This window comes from Lonchura striata, chromosome 4 (genome assembly GCF_050655825.1).
Source record: "Lonchura striata isolate lonStrDom1 chromosome 4, ASM5065582v1, whole genome shotgun sequence".
In the NCBI taxonomy this organism is placed as follows: domain Eukaryota; kingdom Metazoa; phylum Chordata; class Aves; order Passeriformes; family Estrildidae; genus Lonchura; species Lonchura striata.
The window spans coordinates 69,465,606-69,492,955 of record NC_140706.1 but is presented as its reverse complement, the minus strand read 5'-3'; the positions used below and the strand labels follow the sequence as shown (position 1 = coordinate 69,492,955).

The window sequence follows — 27,350 nt, the reverse complement described above, 5'->3', positions numbered from 1 at the left end:
GTGATTTAATGAAATTAGAATATCTGGGTAGGAGAGGAGGATTTTTACATCATTGTGAGATGATGGGATGGTTAAGAAGTTCTGGGTAAATATCTGAGCGTCACAGGTCACAGAATAACCTCTAAAACCTTGGAACCCATTCATATATTCATGTCAGTACCAGAAGCCAGAGAGTAAAGGCTGGAGTCTGGTTCTCTCTGCACAATGAGCAAGAACTCTTGCAGGAGAGAATCTTGTGCATTTTGGTATTTTTATCTTAAAGTATGCATTGAAATGCTGGGCAGACTATTCATATGACAAACGGAGAAACCAGGAAACTCCTTAGGAGGCAACCTTTTTCAGAAAGCTCATGTGTTCACCTGGCAATCTTTGGGCAAAGGGAGTTATGAACCAGCCAGGAGAAATTACTCAGTCTCACAGCAGCAACTAGCTGAAGAGCAAGAGGAAAAAACAGCTAGAGGATAACAAGGTGGACTGAGAATCTTGTGATTCTCCAAGGTCTGTGTAACTATCAGACATTAAACAGTTTGCTTTGTCAGGGAGCATGGCTAGCCAGGAACTCACATTTAATTGAAAACGAGACCCCCTGCACCCTTACCTTTTTGTAGCATCAGCAACATCATCTTCTTAAGCTGATACCTGTGGGAAAATGCAACCCTGATTCTTGGCCTGTGGGTTTTTTTTTTTTGCTATTTCACTCCAAAGAGAAACTCAGCAGGCAAAACATGACACTTCCCTGGTAATTTTCACACCTCAAACAGGCAGAGATATTTTTCTAATACCATGTATTTCTCTATTTGCACTTTACTTGCCAAATGTTTCTGAGTTGAAGGCAGCAGATTTGTATTTGTGATAAACCCATTGCAATAAAGAATATTCTGTGATTCTGAAGAACAAGAACATCCCTGAGATTGGAAAAGTGCAAAGACAACCCAACCCACCAGTCAGACTGGTACTGAGCTATTTGTGAGGGTGAGAGGAATTGAGGGTGAAAAAGGCTAAAAAGCATCAGCAAATTCCAGTGGTGTTTAAAGTATATTTTTGGAGCATTTGAAAGAATACTAGAGTAAAACTGTTGATACTGAAATTACAACAGAAAACCTAACTCCAAGTTGGACATTAATTGTTGCACCATTTCTTGCTGCCCTTGAAGTGAGCTGCACCAGCACTTGCATTTACATGAGTTACTACCAAATAACCCAATCACACTAAATAAACAAAGTAGTGTTTTTTTGTGAAATAGGAAAGTGAAGCATCTTGGCCTAAAACATGGGACTTAGGTGTAATCTCAGCTCCATAGGTCCACATCCACACTTCAGCTGACACAGGTAATCAATTTTTGCAATTTAATAATGGTTTTTATAATTCAAAGCACTCTGGTACTCCAGGCACTTTTATTTTAGCAGAGATCATCGCTATTTTTCAGCAGACACTTTACTGGCTCTTTTCTCTCAATGCTTAAACAAATGCTTCATATTGTTTATCCTATATTTCTCCTTTTATTAATTTCAGCAGAAAGTTATTCAGGAGTTTAAAATCAGAATACATTAATTTATCTTTTCTTTTAGCCATATTCTGCCTTGGAAACAATCTGAAGATGTCTTTTGATTGAAGGTATTCTGCCTTCATCAGACAGAACAAATTTATGTGGAACAGAAGGTGCTGAAGGTGGGTGTATTTAACTACTAAAGAAATCGGCAGATAATAATGACATTCATGGAAGATTTGTCAAATTCAAGGTTGTACTTGTTAAAGTTTGTTGTTCCTGTGAACCTTCTAGAATAACAGAATACCTGCTTGTCAAAAAAAAATCTTTCTATTTGGATCCCTTGAAATCCAGGGAAAAAAGAATCAAAACATCACTCTTTTGCTTAGAAATTTCTTTCTTACTTATACCAAAAAATTGCTTTTCCTTCTAAGACAAGGAATCACAGTGGCTGATAACACCACTGCATTATTTACACCAAATAGTAACTTATTACTATGATGTAATGAGAGGGTAATTTAAGTTGTTTCATTACTGCCTCATGAATCATCTTGACTTACATTGCTAATATGGCAGATAACTAATTTGCTCCATGTCATTAAAGAATTTTAACCTGGGACTGTATTTAGATCAGGATTTCACTTAATACTTTTATATCAGAGTTCAAAGAAGTAAAAGCAGTAAATAGTGAGATAAATTGATTTTAGCCTGGTTGTGTTCACTGTATCCTGGGATGTGTTTATATCAGATTTTAAAACTGAAGCAGTGACAAAATAGCTGAAGCAGACAAAAAAAAATTCTCCATGTTTGTATTTAGAGCAAGAACAGACAGCTGTCAGAAAGAATCTATCTTGTTATTTATAAAATAATCAAAGATTGGTTTCTACGGTAGAAAGCAAAGGAAAAGAAGGGTTCAGTGCAGGAAAAGCTCTGACTGATTTTTGCCTGTGGGGAGGAAGCTGAGAAGGTTGGGTTTCCCTTGGGATTAGCAGTTTCTGGCCTGGCTTTGTGTGCACTTAGCTTCACATCTCTCCTCATTCCAATGCTGAGAGTTCCATGGTTTCCCTTTGAAAGACCACCTCGTGCTGATTAAGGAAAGCTTTTAGTGACAGAGCACTAGAAAGGAAGTTTCAAGTCCTTAAGACAGCTGAGAGGAGTTGTAACCTATTCCCTAGGGATGGCAGGGTCAGAACCCAGGCTCCTGCCCCCAGAGGCAGCCATCCCTACAGCACAGGCAAAAGCTTCCCTTTGGGCTCTACAACACGCTTCTGACCTCCAGCAAAAGAGGCCAGGGGCAGAAAAATCTCAAGTGCTCCCACTGAGCTAGAAATCAGAGATTCCAAGGGCAGTGCCCATTTACCTACAATATCTCATGGTTGTTATAAGAATTAAGTTGGATTAAAGATGCAAACTGAGCTGAAAAACCCATTAGTTAATATTTTCTACTAAATATACTCCAACAGAGGGGAAAAATTCACTTTTAAGAGTGAGTTATCTGGTTGCTGTCTGCTTAAATCTTGACCACGACTAAATTTAATGATCTCTGTTCACTGACTTGTACCTCAGTGCCAGAACTGCTGGAGCAGTGCAACTATTCCTGAGTCAAGAGTTCCTTTAAGGAGCTCTTTGCACTAGCTATCCTTATCTGCTCAATTTATGAGCCCATTTGAAAAGCTTCTGCAAAACCCAGAGCATTCTCAATACTCAATTTGGAATGCTCATAACTCAATCCAATGAAAACCAATTTTCTCCAGGGAACTCAAAAGCCTTTCTTCTTGGTGAGAGCAATTTCCAAGCCGTATTTCAAGTTTCAGGTCCCGTTGGTTTTGGCTGTAAAAGTGTTTAAAAAGAGTCACTCTCACTATAAATATAAATGTATTTAAATATTACACTTATATTTTACTTTGGTATAGATATTTTCTAACCTCTCAATTTCATCAGGTACAGGAGTAGCTGAATGCCCTTCACTCAGGAGCTTCCAGGCAAACTAAAGATTACCACAGGTTTCAGGAAGAGACAGGCTGAAACATTTAGGAATCAAGGGTGAAACTGCAGAAAAAAATAAACTTGACTGAAATGGAAATCTTATAGTTGTTTGTCTTGCTTTCCATGGACCTCCAGAGTCCCCAGAAATCCTACACTGAGCTCAAGACTTGTCACTCTGCAGGAAAACACGTATTGAGAAATAATTCTTCCTCAGTAACAATTTAAATATTCACTGTTAATGGTGACAGAAAGGACTGAACTGAAATGAAATCCCAATAAATCATCCAGCTCTCATATAATTCAACAGTTCAGCCACAGATTAAATTCAAGCCTCCAGCCTCATTTTTCTATATTCTAAATCAATGTATTGCTGTTTCTCACTGGTTATTTGTTTGCCTAGCAAAATTTCAGTTACTGCTAATACCCTACAGGCTTTGTTTCCAGAGATCCAATGCTTCCATGTTTTACTCCTTCCATATTTGCCTCCTCTCATTTCCAATGTGCACTTGAATTGTTTCTATCCAGGAGGAACAGATTCAACCCCAGGCAGCCAAGAGATTTAAAACCATCCCTTATTTCATTTCTGGAAAGGCTGAGAGCTCAACTCCATTGCTTCTCCTATTGTAATAAACTAGATGTGACAGAGATCTCACACAGATGAATCCTGGCTTTTATATATGGCATTAGAGTAGGAAGAGAAATAATTTTATCTCTGAACATTTCAGAAAGATTGGTTTTTCCACTGTTTATGTGTGCAGAACATTGGAAACCTCAAAGTGTTATGAGCCAAACTCCCATGCACTTTTGGAATAACTTGAAAATTTTCATTTTGAATAAAACCACTGCAAATATATCACTGTTTTTATTAGCATTACCTACCAATTTCAAAACTACAACTTACTCAAATAATAAAATAAACATCCTAGATTATCTTTCATACTGAAGAATGCACATAATTTTTCTGATAAATTCAAATCTTCTGATTGCAAAAACTTTTTCCCTTTGCCTTAGTTTTTGTTTCAACAAATTTCAACAGTATCCAACCCATTGTGCCCTCATGCGACTGAGATTCTGCAATGCTGGTTCTCATCTAGCAGTTAAATTTTGGTGCAATCTAAATTTCCTTGCTCTGCCTGTTTAATAGATCCTATATATTATTTCAGTGGATTTTGGATCTAATAAGGACTGCCACATGGAAACGTGAAGTCAACAACCGAATCATGATTTTACATCTGCAAACCAATGGCAAGCATTCAGGAGTTAGATAAAATAAAGGTTGGGACAATATCAGAAGCCACAGCTTGGTTCACTTAATACTAAAATTTCCTACAGGAACTCTGGTCACTTTGACAGCTGATGAAATATTAGCCTAAGCAAAACACATCAGCACTTGTATATGTTTGAGAAGAGTAATTTATCAGAAATACAATAAACGCCAGCTGTAGTTCTCTCAGAGGTCATTAGAACTTGGAAGGTAAAATTTAGATTTTTTTTATCACAAGGAAAATTTACATTGGATTGAATTAATTTTTGGTATGTCCATGAATCATTCAGTTTTAATGGAGTTTTATCAATTTATAGCAGCAAATGATTTATGCCATTGGCATGAGGCCCTTACAGGTTTCAAAACTGCTGAAATTAAATGTTAGAATATTCAGTTTGATTATTGTATAATTTTGAAACTTTGCAATGTGTCTGGATCTCTTGGATAGAAAACCATGCAGTAGCATTTCTTTCAACCAGAAGCCTAGGCTGGAGACAGACCTTGCTGAAAAACAGGTATCCCAGCTGAAATACCTGGCATTACAGCTGAAATGAGTGTTGCTCAAAGACCTACCTTTAGCACACAAAAACAAACAGAATCAGTGGTCATGTCTGAAATGGTATTGCAGGACTCATTGGATTCATTCCTCCAGTACCACCCTTACCTGTTCTTACAGACTGCAATAAAAGATTGCTGCACTCACACTGACCTCATTTTACACATATTAACCTCCTAGAAAGAAGTTCTAAAATCTCTCACCAACTTTGGGTTTTTTCAGCTCTGCTTTTCTATTTCTCATTATTTCTCAAGTTTTCAGTTTCAAAACTTCTTCAGAATATATTCAGTAAAATGTTACACAGACATGAAAACACTTTCTATACACTGCAGACAGTCAATTATGTATGACTCAGCTTGAGTGAAAAAGAAAAGGGATACTGTAAGCATGATGATTTCATGCTGCTTGCTAAAACTAAGGCTTGCTGGTATTTTCACCTACAAACTTAACTTGTTTTTCCCAAGAGTGGGATGGAAAGTTTTCCCAAATACTGCTGTGCAATATAGTTGATAAATACATATTTTTTATAATAATTATTCTATAGACAGCTAAGCTGGAGAATTATCCAGGGTGATGCTTTCAAAGGCAGCTTTCATTCACCTTGATTAAACTATTTTAGGAAAGTTTCTGCTTTCATGCCTAAAAGACTACACAGCAAAATTTTGAACCTTCATTTTATATAGAGGTAATTCCTTTTTGTTTCCAGCATGTGGAGTTTCTCTGTCTACACACACGCACCAATGAAAGGGAATTCTCAAGTGATTAAGAACTGCAGGTCTCCTTTTTAATTAAAAAAGCTATGCTATACCTATCACGAGACCATCCCACAAATTTTATCTCAACTGAAACATCACACATGCACATAAAAATAACCGTAAATCCACCTAAACAAGCATGACTCAATAAAGCAGTGGGAAAACATCTTGACCTTTTCTAGACAGCTCTTGAAAATGTTCTCAAGGATTCACAGGCAGGCCTTACCTATCTGATAGTGCCACTGATGATATCCTAACTGTAGGAATGGTGTTTACTGCCATAACTCTTGTGCATTATCTGAACAGGGTTCTGTCTCTGCAACAAATGCTGCACAGACTGACCTCCCAGATCTTGCTAACTTGGAATCAATTCCAGCACACTGTTAGTGACAACTTACAGTAGGAATACAGGGTTTGCTCCTGCTTGATTTGATGGGTGAATGTGTCTGGTATTTCCTGAGACACTTGACAGTAAGATGAGATTGACACCATTGGAAATGACATGCCTTTATATGCTTTGGAGTGTATTTCTCACCAAGAGCACTTCCAGCTCTCAGAGTATTCTCAGAGAGCACTTGCAGCACGAGCCAGCAGCCTAGTGTAAATTGTAGGTGAGCTCTTTCTGACCTAATCAATCCACACTGGTAGAAATAGGCAGGGCATGCTGAAAAAACCTTCTCTCAGTGCACTCATTGAGGAAAGATTAATGGGACTGACATCTGAGAGAGCAAAGATCAAGCTGAAAGCCAAGAGAAACAGATCAAAACATGCATCTGCAAATCAAAATATAACAAGTATCTTCTTCTATACTGCCTGATTCTCTGTCCAGAACTACAGATTTACATGAGATATTACCTAAAGATCATACACACAGGGAAAAAGCAGAACCTCTAACAAATACTGTGATTTTTGGGGTTCAGAACTGGGACTTTCTGCTGGAAGAGACCAGAGAAAAGAAAGAGCAATTAAATTTACAGATTGAGTTTTGACACTCAAGACTGCTACTAACTTGTGGGTGACTGACAGCAAAGTGGGTACTGGCAGCATTTCTTTCAAATAAAAATCACTGCATAGCCTAGTCAAGTAGTATTTTAAGGCATGACTTTTCTTATTTGAAAAACAGGATTGACAAATGCTATTTTTGTCCTGGATCCATTTTGAAGTGTTTCCACTTTTTAGCAGCAACTTCAGTTTCAATCAGAGTGCTTAATGCTGAATACACAGGCAAGCCATGGCCTCAGGGGTGTGGCTGCTATAGGCCACCTCCTGTAAGCTAAATCCAAGTATTTTTTACAGATAAATCTAAAACTGGTTTTGAGTTCACTAGGATACCTCACCTAGATGTAGCACACCTAAAGCTGGTGTGCTACAGATGCTTTTAGTGCAAACATCTGTTCCCACTGAAATCAGCAACATTACCATTGACATCAGCAAGATCAGGCCTAGAAGTAAAAAAATTCACTGTGGTCTAAGTACCTGCTTTTCTGTGCCTTCTAGGCTCTTACCTTGAATATCACTGAGCTGAAAAGAACAGAGAAGTGTTTTAAAAACCTCTTTTCAAATGGATGTCCTTGAATGGATACAGCATTCTTTATCCTTTGCCCTTGTAACATCACTAAACAGAGATGTTCCACAAAAATACTAAATTATAAATCAGTTCTCTTTTGCTAACAGATTAGATGAATTAATTAAAAAGCCCTTAAGCTTTCAAAAGTGCATATATATTTTGCATAATCTCCTTGGATATGTTTTAGCAAATTAATAAATGAAGGTTTATGATTTCCTTTCCCCTGTACTTCTCAACTAATGTGCTTATCTATAAAATTCAGCAGTGGGAAAGGATAATTATCCTTAATAGCTGTATGTGGAGAGCAAGACCGGCAGGGAAGCCAAATGTCTGTGCAAAGACTTTTCTGCAGATGGAAGAGAGTTTGGTCTTCCTGAGCTCCAATCCTGCCAGACATAAACCACTTCCAGACTGGGAATGACACAGTTCCCCAGAGCTGCACAGCACACAGTACCTGGAGGTTACTCGCAGTAACCACAGCATGGCCAAAACCCCAAGCACCAAATGAGTCAAGTTGGGTCTCTGCGGGCCTCAAAAATACAGCCTAGGTTTTCAAGGAGTCAGAGCAAATAATTGATCCAGGTCACCAAGATCCCCACTTTGTGCCATGAGCCTCAGAACAACTTTACTTTATGGAGTTTAAAAGTGCACATCTCATTTGATTTTGTGGGTAAGAGCAGTACTTACAGCACTTGGAACTTCTGCTTAGTGCCACTTAGGAATTTACCATTAACCCAGGCATGATCCAGCAGGGAAGACTTGGATTCCAATATCTTTTTCTTTTCAATATTATTAATCTTTAATAGGTGGCTTTTGAACACTGCAAGAATCCATAAAAGAAAATTCTCCATATTTTTAGTGTCTTTAAACTGTTGTATCTTGAGACCTTTGATCCTGTGCAAAGAGCTTTTAAGAGCCGTATGTTTGGCTTAATGAAATTTCTGCTGAGGAATAAGCTGAGGAGTTCCTAAGGACCATTTTACTTAATGGTCCTTTTTTAACTCAAGAAGCAACCAACTGGATTTCTCTTTGCTTTGGCAAGCTTTAAGCACCTACCCTTTCATCATTCTTTTATCATCAACTCTTTCTAATTCTCTCCTCATATCGTGCAACAAAAACCTTTGATGTCCCAGAGCTGTGCCACGTCAGACACCACAGAGTTCTCACCACAAGCTAATGGGCAAATTGCACTGCTGTCCCATGTAAAAATATACAGAGTATTCCCATTTTCTGTAGCATTGCCCAAAAGACTATAAAAAGACATCATTACAAATTGGGGTAGACATCTCAACATTCATTTTTATGTGGTTTTGGTTATCTCTGGTAGTTTCTCACATCCCGGTTAAAAAACATTAACGCTGGACATATATACATGCATATATGTTTTGTGAAAACTTTTTATATTCAGCATATTGTACTTCTTAGTGTGCAATTTTATATCTTTAGCACAAAAAGTCCTGCAGCTCTTTAGAAACCACTTTGAAGATTGAATGTCCCACTCACGCAGCTCTGTCAGTAACAGCCTATGATTTATCTGGCAGATAAATAATTTTTCATCTTGTTTGCTAGGGAGAAATATGTCTAAGATTATAGCTTACATTTACTGCAAGATATTTGTGTAAACTCCTGGACGCAGTGTCAGCACACTCCTGGCAGTCACCAGTACATCTGGCTATGCTTAGTGTGAACTAAGACCTCCACAGCCTCTCTCCTGTCAGAGAGCTCTGCTTGTCTCACTCACAAAGGCATACATGCCCTTACTAAATGGTCCAATAACCAAACAGGTGAGAAATCACAAGATTTGATTTTTATGTTTATGGACAGCCCCTTGAAAGCCAGAAAGCATGACAATTGAATAAATTACTATACCTGACAGATCACAGCATTAGCAGAATACAGCAGCAGCTGGCTGATGCCAATAAATCCCTTAGGAATTCCTGTCATTCTCCAGGGAATGGTAGTATAAAAGCCTCAAATAGAGATTAGCCTCAAATAGAGAAAAGCCTCAAAAAGAGCTGACCCAAACAACTCAAGATTCAACAATTATTTGGAAGCTGTGTATTTGCTGATGGATCCAGCACAGCTGAATTTGTCCCATGATATCCCATGGCAAACAAAAACCTGGGGACCCCAAAAGCAAAGCTGAAAACTATTTTGCTTGCAAATAAACAGCATAAAAAGGCACATGCTGGCAAAACCACTCACTGAGGAGAAGACAGCAAGCATGCTGGCAGCATACTCTCACTAAATAAGAAGAGAATAATTCCACATTATTTTTCAAAGGGAAAAAAGATTTTACCTGAATTTAGTATTTTGAAAGATTCTGGAAAACTCCATAAATAAATTCAAATCCCTGATTCTTCTGAGAACACAACATATCCTGGGAGGGTCAGGAGGCATATTTGTTTCTGATTTCCCTCCTATGCTGCGCTCCTTTTCTTTCCTGCTTAAGTGACAATGCTCCCAACGTTAATTCCAGTTAGTGGATCCTTAGATGTTACATAAAATGCTTTGAATGTATTTGTTGCAGATTTTTAACCTAGCATAGTTTGAAATGTGAAAATAAAAACAAAAACCAATAAAATATGAAAGGCTGACTCTGGTGTGAAAGGGTGAGATAAATAGCAGATACCTCCTCACTGCCAATTTTCTTTGCTGGCAGGACATCTGACAGGGCCATCCTTAATTGTGTGCATTCCACATACCTGAGCCAGGATGTTCCAGTAGTCAGAACTTCATTTTCCCTCTGAAAATTCTTGGAGATTGATTTTTAGTCTTCTTTTTCAGGCTTCAGTGAATTCTTAGATTAATGGTCTCTGGAAATCTTAAAGTACATCTATGTTAGCATTTATTGATAAGAGTCAGTGAAGTAATTTCTGTCTGTTACACTCTGAAAAGATAATTATGACCACATGCAGCAGAAAAACATTTTTCAGCTTTCCTAGTCTGGATGTAGACTTTGGAAATCTTTTCATCTTACAAACTAATGTTATGCCTATTAGTAATTATAAAAGAAATTTAAAGTAGGTTTTAATGGGATAGGGTTCTGTGGTCTTGTTCACCTTCACTGATGTTTATAAATTTTAACAGTTACTCAAAAAATATTTACACCACGTACGAGGTTTAATTTGTAACACCTAAATTTTTAAACATATTAGGTGTTTTTAATCTGTGAATCATAACTTTACCTACTTTATCTACTTTTAGACAAAATGACCAGCTTTCGAATAATTCAGTTTCTTTTAAAATTTTTAAATGGTTTTAAAAGCAGGCTTATATTTTTATTGCCTTAGCCAATTTAGAATGAACAGAATTTTCCAGCCCTCAATTTTATTAAACCTACCATTCACCATCATTCCAAATATAAAAAACCAATTTTAACAACTGCACAGGAAAAGAGCTACAGCCTTACATAGTTTGTTATATGAGAACAAACAAAAAATGCATTCTTTTCTTAATAGTCAACACAAATTCTAAGGCTGCTGTTGCAGGCCACAGGAAATAAGAGAGATAAAATAACAATTTAGTCAATAAATGCTACCTAATATCTGGAGTTTAATTATAGAAATGAAGCAGAATACATTCATGCCAATTTTCATCCCAAAAGAGGTATTTTAAAACACAAGCAGGCAGTTCTTAAGTGACCCACAGACACATTATTGTGTTCCAAAGATTGTTAGTTTTAATTGTGACACCCAAGGGAAATAGAGGAGAATTGCAACTAGACAGAAACCACATGAGTAGCTACATCTCCTACCCTCACTGAAACGAAGGGCTCAGTACAGGATTTAATCAGGAGAATTCCTAACTGAAGGCAGCTGGACAAGACAACCACGCACACAGATTCCTGACTGCCAGCCATGGGCACATCCATTGACTGCATTGAGAGCTGAAACAAAACATCTCTAAGTCACAAAATTATTTGAACTGGAAGAGACCTTAAAGCTCACCCAGTTCCATGGGCAGGAAGAAGTCCTGAGAAAAACCTCTACTACATTTTTAAAAATATATTTTGATTGGACTTTCTAAGTGAGAAGATCTACAGAACTAGCCATTGAAGTACAAAAACTTCAGAGAAGATTGAGAAATGAAAGTGCATGTAAATAGCAAAAGTGAAGTGTTGGGTGTTTTTAAAATTACAGTTTAGAACTGAAAATATGCTCAGATAATGGAAAACCTACAGAAGAAACAGAAGCCTAAAAAGCCTAAAAGGTGCTTATGACTCTGTGCTACATTAGCAGCCTTGCCAACCTAACAGTGTTTTTGCCTTTAAAGATCTTGTCAGAACACTTCAGTGCATTTTTATTACGAGTTTTATATTATTCAGATCCTTTCCTTTCCATTTCATTTGGTAAAATAATTTCCATTAAAGACTTTCCAATCAAGACAGGCAGGGATTTTGAATTGGAGCTGGAAGCACAAGAATCCATAGTAGTAAGATAGTTTACTTAACTGAATTTGCCTTAGACACTGTAGTTTATTAAGAACTACATTTTTACAACAGACCTCTGCCTCTGGAAAGATGTGAAAAGTAAAGACAAGATCTATACTCACATAAAGGACAAATGTTCAGCTTATTTGTGTGTTGTGAAGGATATGACTTCATCTCTACTATGTATATCTTCTAATCATGTTTGTGTAGTATAGGGCAGTACAAGCCCCCGGTGCTACATAAACAATGGATAATGACTAAACGCACGTAATCCATCTCCAGCAATTCTATTATGATTTCAGGAGTTACCTGGAAACCACCCTGAAAACATATGTGCAGAAACACAGTGAAAGAGACATAGAATTATATTTCCTTTTCTTCTAATTAGACCTATCAGAGTCCCATCTCTTTTCCAGAACATAATGAACTATCATTAGCTGGAGTGGGATGCTGTCTGACAGAACTGCTGAATTTCTTCTGATTTATAGCATAGACTGTCTGCTGCATTTATTGTGAGTCTGCCTGGTTTTGTCTGCCTTCCTTCAGAGCCAGGAGGAGCCCAGGAGGCTGGGCAAGCAGGGACAGCATTTCCAGTTGTGACACTGTTAGGCACTCCTGTGAGCTCTCAGGACTCCCCAGAGCCTTCTCTTCTCCAGGCTGAACCTCCCCAGCTCTCTCAGCCTTTCCTCATAGAAGAGAATCTCCAGTCCTCAGGGCCTCCCCCTCAACTCGCTCCAGCAACTCCAACAACAAACCTTGCTTGGTCTACAGGGGCATTACTTTGAAATAGCATTTCACAAGGCCAGGTCCAACATCAAAAATAACCTGGTTTTATAACTGGATGGTAATTACCTGTTTTTTCAGTGCACTGGCTAAAAGGCTGACTCAAACAATAGTTAAAATAAGTTAAAATAAGTTCACTGGAGAAGAAATCTGAAGCCAGGGAGCAGCACAGTGGTGTGATGCCCCCTTGTCAGGGAAATCTGGCTGGTCTTCAAGCAACATGGCCACATGTTCAAGGAAAAAGCAGCGTGCCAAGTCATACTCATGTCATGTACTCATCGACATGGCCAAATATCGGCCAAAAAATCTGGCTTTCTGATCACTTCTAAAATATTCCAGTCAGCCACAAACTTTCAAACACTTCCTCAGGGAAGTGGAGGTCCTGGAGACATGACTGAAACATTCGTGCCTGTGGGTCATTCTGCCACTATATCCTGCCTGTTGCCATAAGAATCTCTCTTAGCTTGGGAGATTTCGGCACGTTTTCCCAAAGCTGGTAAGCATTCAAAAAAATTTCAATGGATCAAGTTACTTGAGGCCAAATGTTTATGTTTTATCAAAGCCCAAATAAAACATGCAACTGCGAGCACAGCAGTAAGCAGTAGTAGGAATGAGAGGCAAATATTTGACTTCCACATGTTAACCTGAGTCTAAGTTTATAACAAGGTTCCTCTCCTGGAGGGAACTGATTGGGAATCACACCAGACACAAAGAATTCTGTGTGTGCTCCACAGGCATTGCTCTCCTCACATGAAGGACAGCATGGCCATGGGGAGACCAGCTCCTGGACACCTTAGGAATGGCTCAGAGGTCAAACCACAAAATGCGTGTGCATAACCCTCATGAAGGCAAAATATTACTCCAGGGGCCATAGTGGATCACCAACACACTCCCTACCTCCTTGGGTTTGGTTTAAACAATACACTTCCCTACCTCCTTGGGTTTGGTTTAACCAATAGACTCCCTACCTCCTTGGGTTTGGTTTAACCAATACAGTCCCTGCCTCCTTGGGTTTGGTTTAGAGCTGCAGCAGGGAGTCCATAGCTCAGCCTGTGACAACATCAGCCATGGAGAAAACAACTGGAGTGCTCTGCTTGTATTGATACAGCAGACACAGCTTCATGTAAACTCCTCATTAAACCATCATGTAAAATTACAGAAGTAGGGAAAGAGAACTCCATAGTATTCAGAAAAGAGACCTGAATACATTTTGAAGCTGCTGTTCCTATTAGCATACTATATTGCTGAGAATAAAGCAGAGGCTCTGAGTTGCATGTTATTCCTCTGTCTCTAACATTTCAATCCAGTCACCCCATAAACCCAAGGACAATTAACTTCCAAACTGTTGATAGTGCTACTCCCACTAAAGTTCACATTTTAAGGCAGCTCAGCATACATCCAGCCAGAGACCAAATCTACCAAAAGCTATGATTTTAAAGCTCAATGTCAAAGTCCTGGGCTGTAAAAATATAGTCCCTGCCTGGTTTATTACACTGGTGGCACATGTGAAATTAGCCTTCTAAGACAAGGATGAGACAAGCCCCCAGGATTTTTGTGGAGGTCTGAGAGGTAGAGACTGACTGTATTTAGCTTATGCTACTCTCTGTTGCCCTTGAGGAATACGGGACACACTGTCTCTATTTCTGGTTTTATTATTCCTCCTTTTGGCTTTTGTGATCTTGTTAGACTATTCCTCCTTTATAAGAACAAGTGTGCTTAGCAGAAAATAATGGCCTATAGTCCATTCACCTCCTAAATGCCTGCTTTGGGTTAAATTGCTATTACTTATCAAGCTCAACACACTGAATTTACAGAGTAAATAAACACAGCAGAAAATGGACAGAAAGGCATATAAAACACAAGCATAACAGTGGAATTGTGTACTTACATTTGATACACCTACTTTTATTTCCCTTCTCAGGTATTTTGTTTCTGTCCCTGATCCAGGCCTTGAATTTTGAGAAACACTGGCCTCAATTTTTGATGTACAAAATCAGACAGCTAAAAGATTAGCCAGCTGTGAAATGCCTCAACAGCATCCCCCCACCTATCTAAAAAGCTCCCCAAAGACTGCTGGGGATAGATTTCCTCCCTTTAGACACAATATCAAGCAAACGTAACATATTCAGAACCATCCCTGTTACTGTGGCCCAGCATTCCTGTGAAATAAGGACAGGTGGCTCATATTACATAGGTTGTTTTTCCAGGTAGTCAGGAGCTCATTGGGTCTGAATGCAGAACAAAAACAGCAGCCACTCCCATCCAAGTCCAAGATCACAAAAGCACCAGGGTACCTTGTCTTTTTCTGGGGACAGATCTCCCTTGTTTCTACAGAAAATAGAGGTAGTTCTCAATTTTATACAATCACTCTTGCATCTCAAGTGAACGGACACAACACTTCTACTTTCCTGGTCTATTGTTCCTGCTGTGATCCAGCTCTGCAATCAGACTAATCAGGCTGCTAAGAACTTTTCAGGGAGCACAAGTATTATTAATCCTTCTCTGGCTCCACAGCTAAGAGAGCTCAGCAGCTCTCAGCCTGCATAGACCTCAGACGCACAGCAAAGCACTGAACTTCCAAAAATGGCTTTGAAAGGGGATGTGGCACAGCACAACTGGACCTCTGAGGATTTTAGCAGCAATCTCTGTATAATGCCAAGCTGTGTAAAATACAGTGTAATTCACAGTGCTCCTTTACTACCAGAAAGAATAATTAATGCAGGCAGTTATTATGGAAGAACACAGCCAACCTCATTTGCATCAGTGGTACTCTGCCAAATCCTTTACTTTTGTGATAAATCACAATTTCCAGGCCATTTTAGAGTCCCTTTGTATGAGCAGTATGAAGGGCAGAAGAATAAATAAAAAAGGAGAAAGCCTGAAATATAAATATATTTTAAGGTGAGGAGTTGAACATTTTCAGGTACATTAAATTTCATATTGAGTATGAAAACACCAGAAGAACCCCTGAAATTTTGTTCTGGTTTGACTACTGTGTAAACCCTGTCTCATGAAAGGTCTAAAAATAATTGATGCTGCAGCTACTGAAGATTGTCCATAACATAATGAAAACCATTGCATGAACTTTCAGTTTCTCAGAGCTGTGTGATCAAAGCGAGCTAAATCATTAATCTGCTTTTGTAAGGAAATGTGTGAGACATCTGCTGGCAGCACATTCAAAAACTACCATTTTTTCCCCTACTGGTTAAGGCAAGGACAGAGATTAAAGTCTAGTTCAAAACCCAGTAAGATTAGTAGAGTAAGTCCTGTTAGCTTCAGTGTTTTGGTTTTTTTAACCTGATCCCTGATACATAAAAAAAAAGGCTCGAAGACAGCAAGTATGCTTGCCCTTTTTTTTTATTTTTTCCCTCTTTTCTGGGGTAGCTATAACCTCCTGCCCTCCTTGCTGTGCAGTGCTGAAATGCAAACTGAAGACTTGCCTTGCTCTCAGAATGAGGCAAAGATAAACAACTAAAGAACACAAAAACAATTTTCAAAAGGCACAAGCAAGAACTTAGAAAATAACTTTGCAATATCTATTCTAAGTATCTTACTTTACAAGGCACAGAAGATGCACATTTGGGCAAGGGATACTGGCAATATTGGCCCTTATGGATCACATATCATCAGGCTTCACCCAACAACCTTCAATTCTTGTGGTTTTCAAGTTTGTTTTGCTCTAACCCTCAGAAGCCATTACAGTGGAAAACAGAGCTGATTCACTGCTATTGCAGGGGGCCATTCAACTTGACATAAAAGATTGCCCAATTTCTGTCTGCTCTCTACATCTATGCTCAAGTGAAGTGATGCTGCTATATCTAGATGGAAGTAGAGATAAATGGAAACAAACCACCCAGTTCTCCCCACACATTTCAATTTTCTGGCATGCTAATTTGAAATTAATTACTGTTTGCGTAATAACAAATGGAAGGTTTAATTAATTCTTTCAAAACCACATCAAATTAAACACCCTGTGTACAGTCTACATTCTGTGTGTGAAAGGGATACAGTGAGCACATTCAACGGGGTGAAGGAGCTTAAGTCTACCAGGAAATAGTCACTGAAATGACCAGGTGTTTTACTGGAGCTGCCAGGTAAAAAGCTAAAGAGAACAGTTTTCCTGCTGGCAAACAGCAGACAAAGCCGTATGCACCCACCTAGAATTACCTGCCAGAAGACTTCACCCTGAAACAGTTTCTCTTAGGGTTTCTTATTCCTTTTCCTCTGTTCTTAGGACACATTCGAGGCATATTTTCTCAGATTTATTAACACTACAGCAAATAAATTTTCTAAGTTTGAAAAGTTAAGGCTGACATAAGTGTTCTTGAAAGACAGAATCCAGGCATCTCTGTCAGGATTAAACCTGCAGTGTTTCTTTCACAATTTCACTGGAAACCCATCCTTTCTAGAGAGATCCATTTCAGGATCAAAATCTCTTGGCAGCAGAAGATAAGATTAAGTACTGACAGATCAAGATATGATAATAGTAATAAATGTGATGGATACAAAGGAAAAATAAGGCTAACGATTCCCTATAATCTGTGTTTCTCTACTGAGTTGTCACATAGGCTATGTCATTTGAATGGTTGTTGTCATTATGCTTTGCTTTTAAACTCAAGAGAAATAAGCAGTTCCTCCTCACCCTTTATATAATTCCCAATAAATACCGAGATTAAGTAAGGTCTGAGAGGCAGTGACACAAAGAACACAATAAACTTCAGCCTTTCAAAGGCCTTTGTGTAGAAATGGCAATTTTTTAAAGCCGAGTCAAGGGTGCAGTTTTGACAGGGTGCACAAAACACTCATGGAATATGATGCTGTGGAAAAGGCAACTTGTAAAGGGCCTCTGAGGAAAGAAACCACCTCAGCTCGGAAAACAGCTATATTCCAAGCAGTAATTACAAGACCCTGACTTTTTAGTTGTTCCAATTAACTCTACAGCTGGAAAATACTGATTTGGTTTTTGTTCAGAACATTATTAACTGGCTTCACTGGACTGATAAATAGTGATACCAGTGCCTTTGGCATCTGACTGTTCACTGTCTGCATTTGGTCCTGAGGGAGGTCTGGATTATATGGACCCCTGCTAGTCTTTTAAGCAGTCCACTGAAACCAGCTAATAATTTTCTGAACACAAAAAATCCTCACTTTTGCTACACTGAAAGCTACCACCATTGCCACTCATGCACATAGTGTTCACAGATAAACATCTTCTCAGGCACTTAAAAATATCACTTTCATAAAGAAAGCGATATAAATGCTGCACTTCCTGGGGAAAAAATAAAATCTAATACAGGCAAGATAATATATAATATTTTTTCCACAGCTGCCTAATGTGTACAGCTTAAGGGTAGGACTAGGTAGGACTACATAGAAGAGTTAAAAACCAGTAGGGGATCAGGATGAACTACTTGAGACAGTTCATTTCAGTCCCAAACAAGCCATACTGGAGAAAGCTGACAGAACTCTTTAATGTTACATAGAATATACACTGAGAACCTAAGCACAACTCTTTCATATGTGACTACAAAGTGTCATTTTTCCTTCATTTCCTGCCCCAATACCTGCCTGTTTGTACAAAACACAACTGTTTGATAAGAGGCTTTCTTAAAATACTTCAGTTGCATTTGAATACAAAACTCTGCTGTGCCTAAATGACAGCAGAGCTGTAAGCACAGGCCTTTCACATTTCAATTAAGAGTACACACCACAACACCGATGGAAATGCCAATTGTTGCCAATGCAGTCACAAAGTTGTCTCTCACCTCCACTGCCTCCACCATTGTGCCTTTATTTTCTCACTGCACATCTGTTGGAGCAGATCTTGCAGGCAGATACAATAATAAAAGATGCTAAACCATTTTAAGACAACATATCTTCACAGGTTTAGTGTATATGAACTGCTTTGGATCATATTCACCCTGGAGAAGCACATGCTTGTCATCATATCAAGTCTGAAACCATTACAGCAAGGATCTATTCCAAATTCCTATACTTCAAACTCCTTCATAAAAGAGTACATAAAACCATCAGATTTGCCTTGGCTAGTATTTCATGCTGTGCACACTTGATACTTTTTTTCAATCTGCCCCTTTAATTAAAGCAATTACACTATCATGACTGTCAAGAACTTTTCCCACTTCAGCCAGATATAGCAAATGACTGGGCAAGCAACAGTGCTTGAAATCCACAGGCTGACTTCTCCAGGAGCCAGATATGCCTCAAGGACAGCAGAGTCCTCCTGCTAGAGCCCTGCCTGCACACACCCTTGTGTTTGAGCCTGTGACTATTGTGCCAGCTCTCCTCATGCTGAGCACTTGAAAAGCCCTCCTGGATTTCACACATCACAGTAACACCATCAGGAACAACTTCAAGTGGCTCTGCTGTAGACCAAGAACATTCCTATTAAGAAAGAAGTTTGCCAGCAAACTCTGTGAGCACTACAGTGGGCTGGTGAATAGATGAGCTGAGCTGGGACTGACAATGAGGTGTCCAGCTCTGCTGGCTGCTCCTCTACCTCAGCACTGCAAGCAGTGACAGGAATGTTCGTGAGGCTTCAACTCTTGGCAAACTCTGCTGCCTGCAAACAGGCCTGAAATTGCAACATAAGCAATTCTCACTTGTGCCTTCCTGCAAAGAGTCATCTAAAAGCACTGCATCCAGATGTTCCAATCAGTGTTTTCAATTTACTCCCGCTCATAAACCAAACGTGTCTCGGGGATGACTCGTACATCCCCTATATGCTTTTACATATGACCTACTCCACACACATTTCTATTGCGTGAGGAATGCTTTGCCAAGAAGGTTACTCTCAACATTAGAAATTAAAAAACAATATTCCAGGCCAATTTTGAACAACTTCTACCATAAAAACCCCATTTCCTAATTATTTTTTTATACACAGAGTGCTGAGAAAGCCACAAAAGCAGGTTTCCCAGGACAGCATGCTGATAATTGGTTGCATTTTTGTTTTAGCAAGTCATCATGTTTTTTCTCCACTGTGAAATTGGGCCAATTCTGTCTCCTGTTCTGTCTCTTTGGTGCAAAGAAAGCTTCCCAGGTGAACCACCTGCCTTGTCTGGCCCAGACAATGATTAAACACAATCTATTTTACACAGATTTATTCTCTAAGTAAAATCAGTATTTGTAAGTTTTAATTAAGAATGTCAAGTTTCACAAGAGGCATTACAGAACTCATGACATCTAGTGATAGAGACTTAAAGTATGAGATGAGAAACAAAAATATGATATGAATTTGACTTCTAAACTTGATAGCATCCTGACTTGTTTGAGAATGAATCAGTTCTCTAATTAAGGCTTGGGGATGCTCTGGGAAGATGGATTTTCCCCGAATCTTTGCTGACTAACAGAGACTAACCTCATCCCTCAGCTTTGACATGATACAAATTCTTGATGAGCTTTCCTGGCCAGACACATCTGACTATGCAATTGATGCTGGCTGCAGACTGATGGACTCTTTGGTAGGCACTGAGGTAGCAGGGGAAGATTAAAGGCTCTAGGATGCGCCACTGGAATTTAGAAACCAACTCCCAGTCCAGAAAAACAAAGGGAATGGGACTGCCTCCAGCCCAGCTGGGGAGCATAGAGAAAACAAATTCATTGTGTAAGAAATAATAATTTTCAGAAGCAGATCCTGTGTGCTAGGATCAAAGGGGCTGGTAAATTAAGGCCACTCCATAGCAGTGGTATAAATTAAGTGTCATAATGCAATGATATTTATGAAACTTCCTGTGGCAGAAAATCTTTCTACATCCTAAAAACTGAATCCAAATAATTAAGAATTAATATTAGTCATTGTTTTTCATAGCTATTGTCATGCTGCTGCAGGATTTTGGCACATATATCAATAATCCTATTTCATCTGCATGACCACAGACCTCTTACTGGGAGAAAGACCAGTCATGTTTTTGGATGCTGGGCAAGTTACAGCTTTCAGTAACACCCACAGTCTTCTCTGATGACAACTCTGAGCTTTCTACACCTGAGATAAAGACAAAGGCAGGTTTATTTATGTGGGAAGCTTCACTGATTTTTGCCTAGACCTCAGCTTCTTCAGGCTGAGAAGCCAGAGACAACCCATAATGGCCATCTTTCTTTTAGAAATAAATGGAATATTGCTCCTGAAAGTGAAGTCAGAAGTGAGCTATCTTCCCTACAGGGCTGAATCCATACACCCTGAAAAATTGCTGAGATTCCCAAGGATTTCATGCAGTCAAAAAAAAAAAAATTCCAAAGAAAAAAACAACAACAAAACCAAAAACAAACAAACAAAAAACCAACAAAAAACCACAACAACAACAAAAAAACCCCACAAAAAAAACCCCCCCAAAAAAAACCACTATCAGGGATACAGTTGCTACAAATACTCTATACTTTTTGGCTTTTCATCTTGAACTAGTATTTTTTCCTCTTTCAAACTCTACCAGTTCAACACCAGGTACAACCTAATGTGGATCTAATTATCACAAATGGGCAATCAAGCTCATTATCTAAAAGAAGGAAGCAGAGCTGCCAAGTCTCCCTTTTTTCCCCTTTCCTAAACAGGTTTTCTTCTACCAAAGCATTGCCTGGAAACATTGCCATCTTTTGAGTGCCTTGTGTATTATTAGGGATATGAACACTGCCTAAAGAGAAGAGAATAAAGCAATAAAATATTTAGCCAACTCATAAGCTTTACATGACTCAACTTCATTGGCACTGTTCCTGAGTTTTCTTCTCTTGAAGGATGAATTCTATTCACTTTCTCTCACTTCAGTTACTTAATATAAATTGAAGAGGAATAAAAGAAGTTAAATTAAAAGGTTATTCTAACAGCCTTTGAACTGAAGGGGTGGAAAAATGAAGTTCCATTTTCTTTCATGTGCTTGAATCAGAATTGCTATCAAGGCACACTGATATTGGCAAACTTGCATATTGTGTTTTTATTCCATCGACTCCACACACACATTCTGGACACCCTTGTTCAGTATTTTATCTGTGTAAGTCCAGAGATATGGCACAAATGTTGAAGTACCAGTAGAGCCTAGTCTCAGAGACCAGAGCAGTAAGGCTGTGCTAGATCAAATCAGTATCTTAAAACAGCAGCTCAGTTTGCTCAGTCTCACCATCCTATCACATGCATTTATGAGATTTGGGAATAAAACACCAGGGTGAAAAATCAAATGCTTCCTACTCCTGACAGTCATGGTCTTGTGGCTGTGCCCCATAAAAGATTTAAACCAACTACATTTTGGGAAGGAAGCACAACATATCTGGTGTTACCCTAGGAAATTCCTAAACCATAAGGCTCCAAAGTGCCACATACTTGAAGCACTTGAGGAATGGGATGCCATCTTTTCTTCCAACAGATTTCAGAAGCAGCTTGTATTTGATGAGCAGATGTCTATTTTCTCTCACTTTCCGCTCTACAATTTTGATTCCTGTTACACAGCTGCCACCTTTAATTCACCTCTTGTACCTGACAGAGCTGCTCAGAGGTCAGTGAGACATTGCCTATGGCTCTGCCAACTCATCCAGCAGCAAACCAGGAACTGGCCATGCCTTGTTCCTGTCACGGGAAGCTAAAGGAAGGGGAACTTGAAATGGGCTGTGTCACCCTGATTCTTAAGATTTTCTAAAGCCTTCTGAGTTTACATTCTGTTGTAAAACTTTCCCACACAATTTCTGTAAACAACATATTGTTTGCATTCTTTTATGGGGGTGGAAAAACTTGATGTACTAGTAGTTTGTCCAATGTCTTTGGAGAGGTGGCCCCTTCACTCTCCAATCCAATGTCACCTTTAGGAAAGTATAAAAGTCAGAGTCAAAGAATAAACTTTCTTCTTTACCTTGCAAATAACAAGTAGCTCGCGTCATACTTTCACATGTCCTATAGCAACAGGGCTGCAGTTGGTATTGATTTTCAGAGTCCACCTGAAAGGACAAGACCCCTTTCTCACCAATTCACTACATGCAGAGTGTGTAAAACCATGCAGATGCAAAAAGAAATAATTATAAATTTATCCTTGATAATTTTAGGCTGGAAATTAAGAAATGTAAAATTCAAGACATGAAATTTTGTATTAAACTTTCAAAGTTTCATTAGAGTTCAGAGAACAAAGCAGACAACCAGTTCAGATACAGGTAAAAATAGAATAATCTTCTAATAAAAGTATTCTGAGGGTCTTCCAGAGTTTAGCGTTATTCTTAATCCCTTAGCTACTAAATGGAATAGTGCAAAGGGTATTTTATAAAGTTGATCATTACAGGACTTAATATACTTAATAGAAAATAATTTCGCATTAAGAAATTGTACTTCGATGAATAATTTAGATTTAAGGACCACATTTCTCAATTAACATTCCCTCCCCATTTCAAAAGCATCCCAATTCTCCCGTACCGAAGGAAGGAAGGTAACGATGCTTTGCCTCTGTCCGTATTGCCCGAGTGCCGCCTTGTGGGCATTGGCTGCAAGTGCAGCCGGATGAGCTTTACGGCCTTCCACACTCAAAGGCAGGGCAGAAAGGAAAACCACCCAATTCCGCCCATTTCTTGTCTTCATGAGAACAAAATGGCACTGTGAATTTTGACGGGGAAGGTGGGAGTCCCTCGGAGTCCTTATATCCGTGACCGCACCTGTAACGTTCAGCTTTCACCACAAGGACATGAAAGCTCATGCTCACCTCACTGTTTGATCTCCTTACAACATGAAAGCCAGATTACGTACTTGGTCAGAACGAGTACATTTTGCTGCCCATTTTGACAGAATGTCTTTGCTATGTCTCCTCAGCAAACCAAAGAGCCTGCACACAGAATCTGAGAACTAAAGCTCTCCTTTAGTTTAGCAGGATTGACCCAGGACTTGCCCACAGTGACCCTACCTTTGCCTTTTCTGTGACTTTGAATAGCTGTGATGTCTACACAACAATCATACAGGTTTTTTTATCTTTTACAAGACTGACTGCCCAAGAATAGAAATTAGATCATTTGTACCCTGTATCGCAAATAAAAATATTTACATCGCTAGGTCTCAATAAATTTCCTTTGAAACAAATATTAAATGAGGAGAACCTGGATTGTCTGTGGTCTCCCACTTCTCCATCAATACACCTGCTCAACTGTAACATGACATGTCCCAGCAAAAGGACAAGCTCCTTGGCAGCTTGTCTGCTAGATCCTGACTGCTTTCACCAAATAAGTGACAGCAGCTGCCCATAGTTTCTTCTTAGCCTCCTTTTCTTTAGCTTTTATGTTATTTCAGATTATAAAAAATACTTACCAAATATTCTCAGCTCTGCTTTCTGGAGCTCAACTCAAATCTTCTACAGGAAATTAAGTAGTCATGAAAAACATGTTTAAGAAGTGCAACCAAATAAGACTCACTTAGAAATAGTAAATTGCTTTCATAGCAACATAATCCTACAAGAGTACTAGGTACTTACTCTGACAAGAATAATTTGCAGACTTTAATCATCTATTTCAGCAATAGCTGTAGAACACTGACATCTTCAGATGGAAGACCTATTGAAGTACATGAAAAATAGGACAAGCTGAATATAAACCATTCAAATAGGAAATAATTATTGAAACAGGTTTTTCCTTCCAAGATTTACTAATTTGGCTCTTTTTTTGAAAGAATTACACATGGCTCCAGAGACAGTTACAAAATGTTAGCATAGACATGAAAAAACCCCCAGCCTTTCCAATATGTGATTTGAGTAATGCTTGAAAGATGTCAAAAATATGAGAGTTTCTCACAAAATATCCTATTAAGTGTCAATAAAATCTACAGTTCTTTACTGAGACATTTTCCCAAGGATTTACTTATTATGGCAAAGCCAACAATTTATAATCAATTTATAGTCTTGGTACAAGAGAGCAAAACACAGCTTTTTTTTAGTTTCTCTGTTTCTAGCAGACCTTTTTCATCACATGCACTCTCAATATTTGGATTAATTTTTATCAAAGCAAGTAAACAAGCTAATTCTGAATTTATAATCATGACAAAAAGTACTGAAATGCTGTGGTCCTGTTGATAACTCTGCTATACCCAAGGAGCAGTTCTACTTTTGGCACTTCTCAGCACATAGGTACTCAAATGATATTTCAAGTAGGTGTTGTTAAAGAAAATGGATTTTTTTTCCTTATAAGGGCTTTTGGTGAATTTTATTCTGGATTTCAAGGATATAATTTCATAGGATAGTAAGTGATGTTCTCAGATGTCTCAGTGACAGGTGATTCAAACAAATGTTAATCTACTTGGGAAATTAACATACCATGTTAAAGCCTCTTATAAAGACCTTACAATTTGAAGCATTTTACTATTTAATCTGTTTATCTCCAAGTCAAAGTTTTAGCACAAACTATTTTTATTAAAAAACTCATCAAGCAAGTGCTCATTTCTCTGAACAGAACCACCCCAACCCAAACACAGGAACATAAGGACACAGATATTGCAGCTGCCTGGTTAAACAGAACACTGTTAGCGAGAAACTCTGTTAAACACTCTCCCTCTCTGCAATCAGTTCAGCTGAAAGTATATTTTTATTTATCATGAATAGAGAAAGGAATAAGAAGGCAGAAAAAAAATTAAAACAATAAAAAGCACATACATGTAACTAGTGCTCCTACTGTAAAATGAAGGAGTTGAAATAGGCATGGTAAAGACCAAGAAGGAACTTCAATATAAACATTCCTGATCCTCTGTGAAGTGCAGCAGCTCCTACTCCTGGGCATTTTGCACAAATGAATCCTTCTTAAACCCCAAGGCTGCAAGAAAGACTGGCATGTTATTAAATTATACCTGCACTTAGATGAGAATGGCTACTATGAGTTTCAACTTGACCAAAAATCAGGTATTAACTGACAAGACAGTACATTTTAGTCATATGTGAAGATGGATTTCGAACACCAGTGCAGGTCATCTAGCATCCAGACTCTTGGATAATTGCTATAGCAAGGAAAATTATTATCTATGTGCTCAGACACTTCCATAATTAGAAAACACACTGAAAGTTCCTGGAAACCCACGAACTATAAAAGCCAGGTTTCCACAAACCTCAATTCTTGTGTAAATACAGAGCTTTTGAGCACCTATGGATTTCTTACAGGGACACTCCTGTGCATACTGGCCCAGTGCCGCAGGAACACAGGAGAGCAAGGAATGACCATTTCCTATTTTCGCTCTCTAGAGGTCCTCCACGACCTGTAAAAGCCACCACCGCGGCTTCTGCAGGTCCCCTGCTGCTGAGCGGCACCGGACCTGCAGCTTGTATTCTCGAATAAGACACCGCCTCCCTCTGCATTCACCCAAACAGCTGCTCACACTGCATTTAAATCAGTGGCAGCTCTAAGAATATGGTGGCACTGACTGTCACAGGCATGTCCCAAACTAGCAGTTGTCACTAATACAGAAGAGTTAATTAAGCTTCAACAGTGAAAGGTGTTTTCTGGCCCTGCCATGCATCTTCATTTTTGGCAATGACAGCACAAAGCAGCCTCTGGTATCAGCCTGAAAACACAACTCAGACAGGGTACCCTTGGAAACCACTGAATGCAGATTGTGATGCTACCTTATATCTACTGAAGGAGGAAAAAGACATTAAAATTGAAGTTTCAATGAATTAATTTCAGCAGGATTACTCAAGTGTACATGTAGGAAAGACAAGGGGTAAAGCGTGCAGTAGGGAAATTTATTCTCCCATCAAGACTGTAAAGCAGAAAATGGGAAATACCTCAAAGGTTACTGCACTTATTTGCTTATCAGCAGATGACAAATCCCTTTTCTGCCACTTAAACAGAAGAACTAGAACAGTACCATGGGCATGCTGCAGCAGCCTTCCTTTCAACTTCCTTGGCTTCATTGTAGACCTCTTTCCCTAAGTAGAAATGAATAATCATTATAAATGCAGCTCCATTAACTTAATGTCTGCTGATTTAAAAAGGTCATATATCCAACAAGATAAAGAGAAAAAAATTAAATTGGGAAAGCAAGGCTTTATGTATATGGACATTCCTGAACAGTACTAATTTAAAGTAGCATTTTCCACTAATTCTCTGGAGTTCTAATTGAAGTTCCAACCTCAAAGTGCTCTTCCTCACAGCAAGACTTGCCTCTCTCACAGCTGCATGGCAAGAGTCCAGTGCAACACTACCTACCCGGGAGTAATGACACAGGATCTCCTCCCTGACATCTGCTTGGGAAACAGCAGTCTTGGAGGAGCAATGAACTCCTCCTTGGTCATTGGGCCCTGCTTGGTGGGTGGTGGGACAGACCTTGCTGGGCCTGTGTTTGCCAACACTGCTGATAATTGCAGGCTTGGCACCAGGGTAACCCAACTTGACGGCGCTGTCAATTACCCTTATCCTCCATCTCACCTTCCCCACCTCCAGTGCATCATTGGCAATTAGCTGGGAGGTACCTGAAGGCAGGGACCAGCTCTCTCATATACCAGGAGCCACACACCAGGGTCCAGGGACCATTTGTGGGTGTCACTGCAACACAAATGATAACCTTGGATTC

The 27,350-nt window shown here is 39.0% G+C and overlaps 1 protein-coding gene across 3 annotated transcripts in view; it reads right to left on the bottom strand.

The window, feature by feature from the left end:
* The window catches only part of ARSJ (arylsulfatase family member J), a 117,140-nt gene extending 92,927 nt beyond the window's left edge, over positions 1 to 24,213 (bottom strand). Inside the window, exons 1-3 of one of the 3 annotated variants that reach the window (XR_014955261.1) lie at positions 13,763 to 18,135; positions 10,320 to 13,726; positions 599 to 639 (exon numbers count right to left, since the gene is read on the bottom strand). The gene's annotated coding sequence lies outside the window, so the exon portion shown is untranslated. Of the gene's footprint in view, positions 1 to 598; positions 640 to 10,319; positions 18,136 to 22,677; positions 22,763 to 23,228 lie in introns of those variants that run through there. The other 2 variants (XR_014955259.1, XR_014955260.1) reach the window with 2 other exon arrangements.
* Positions 24,214 to 27,350: the final 3,137 nt, after the last annotated feature.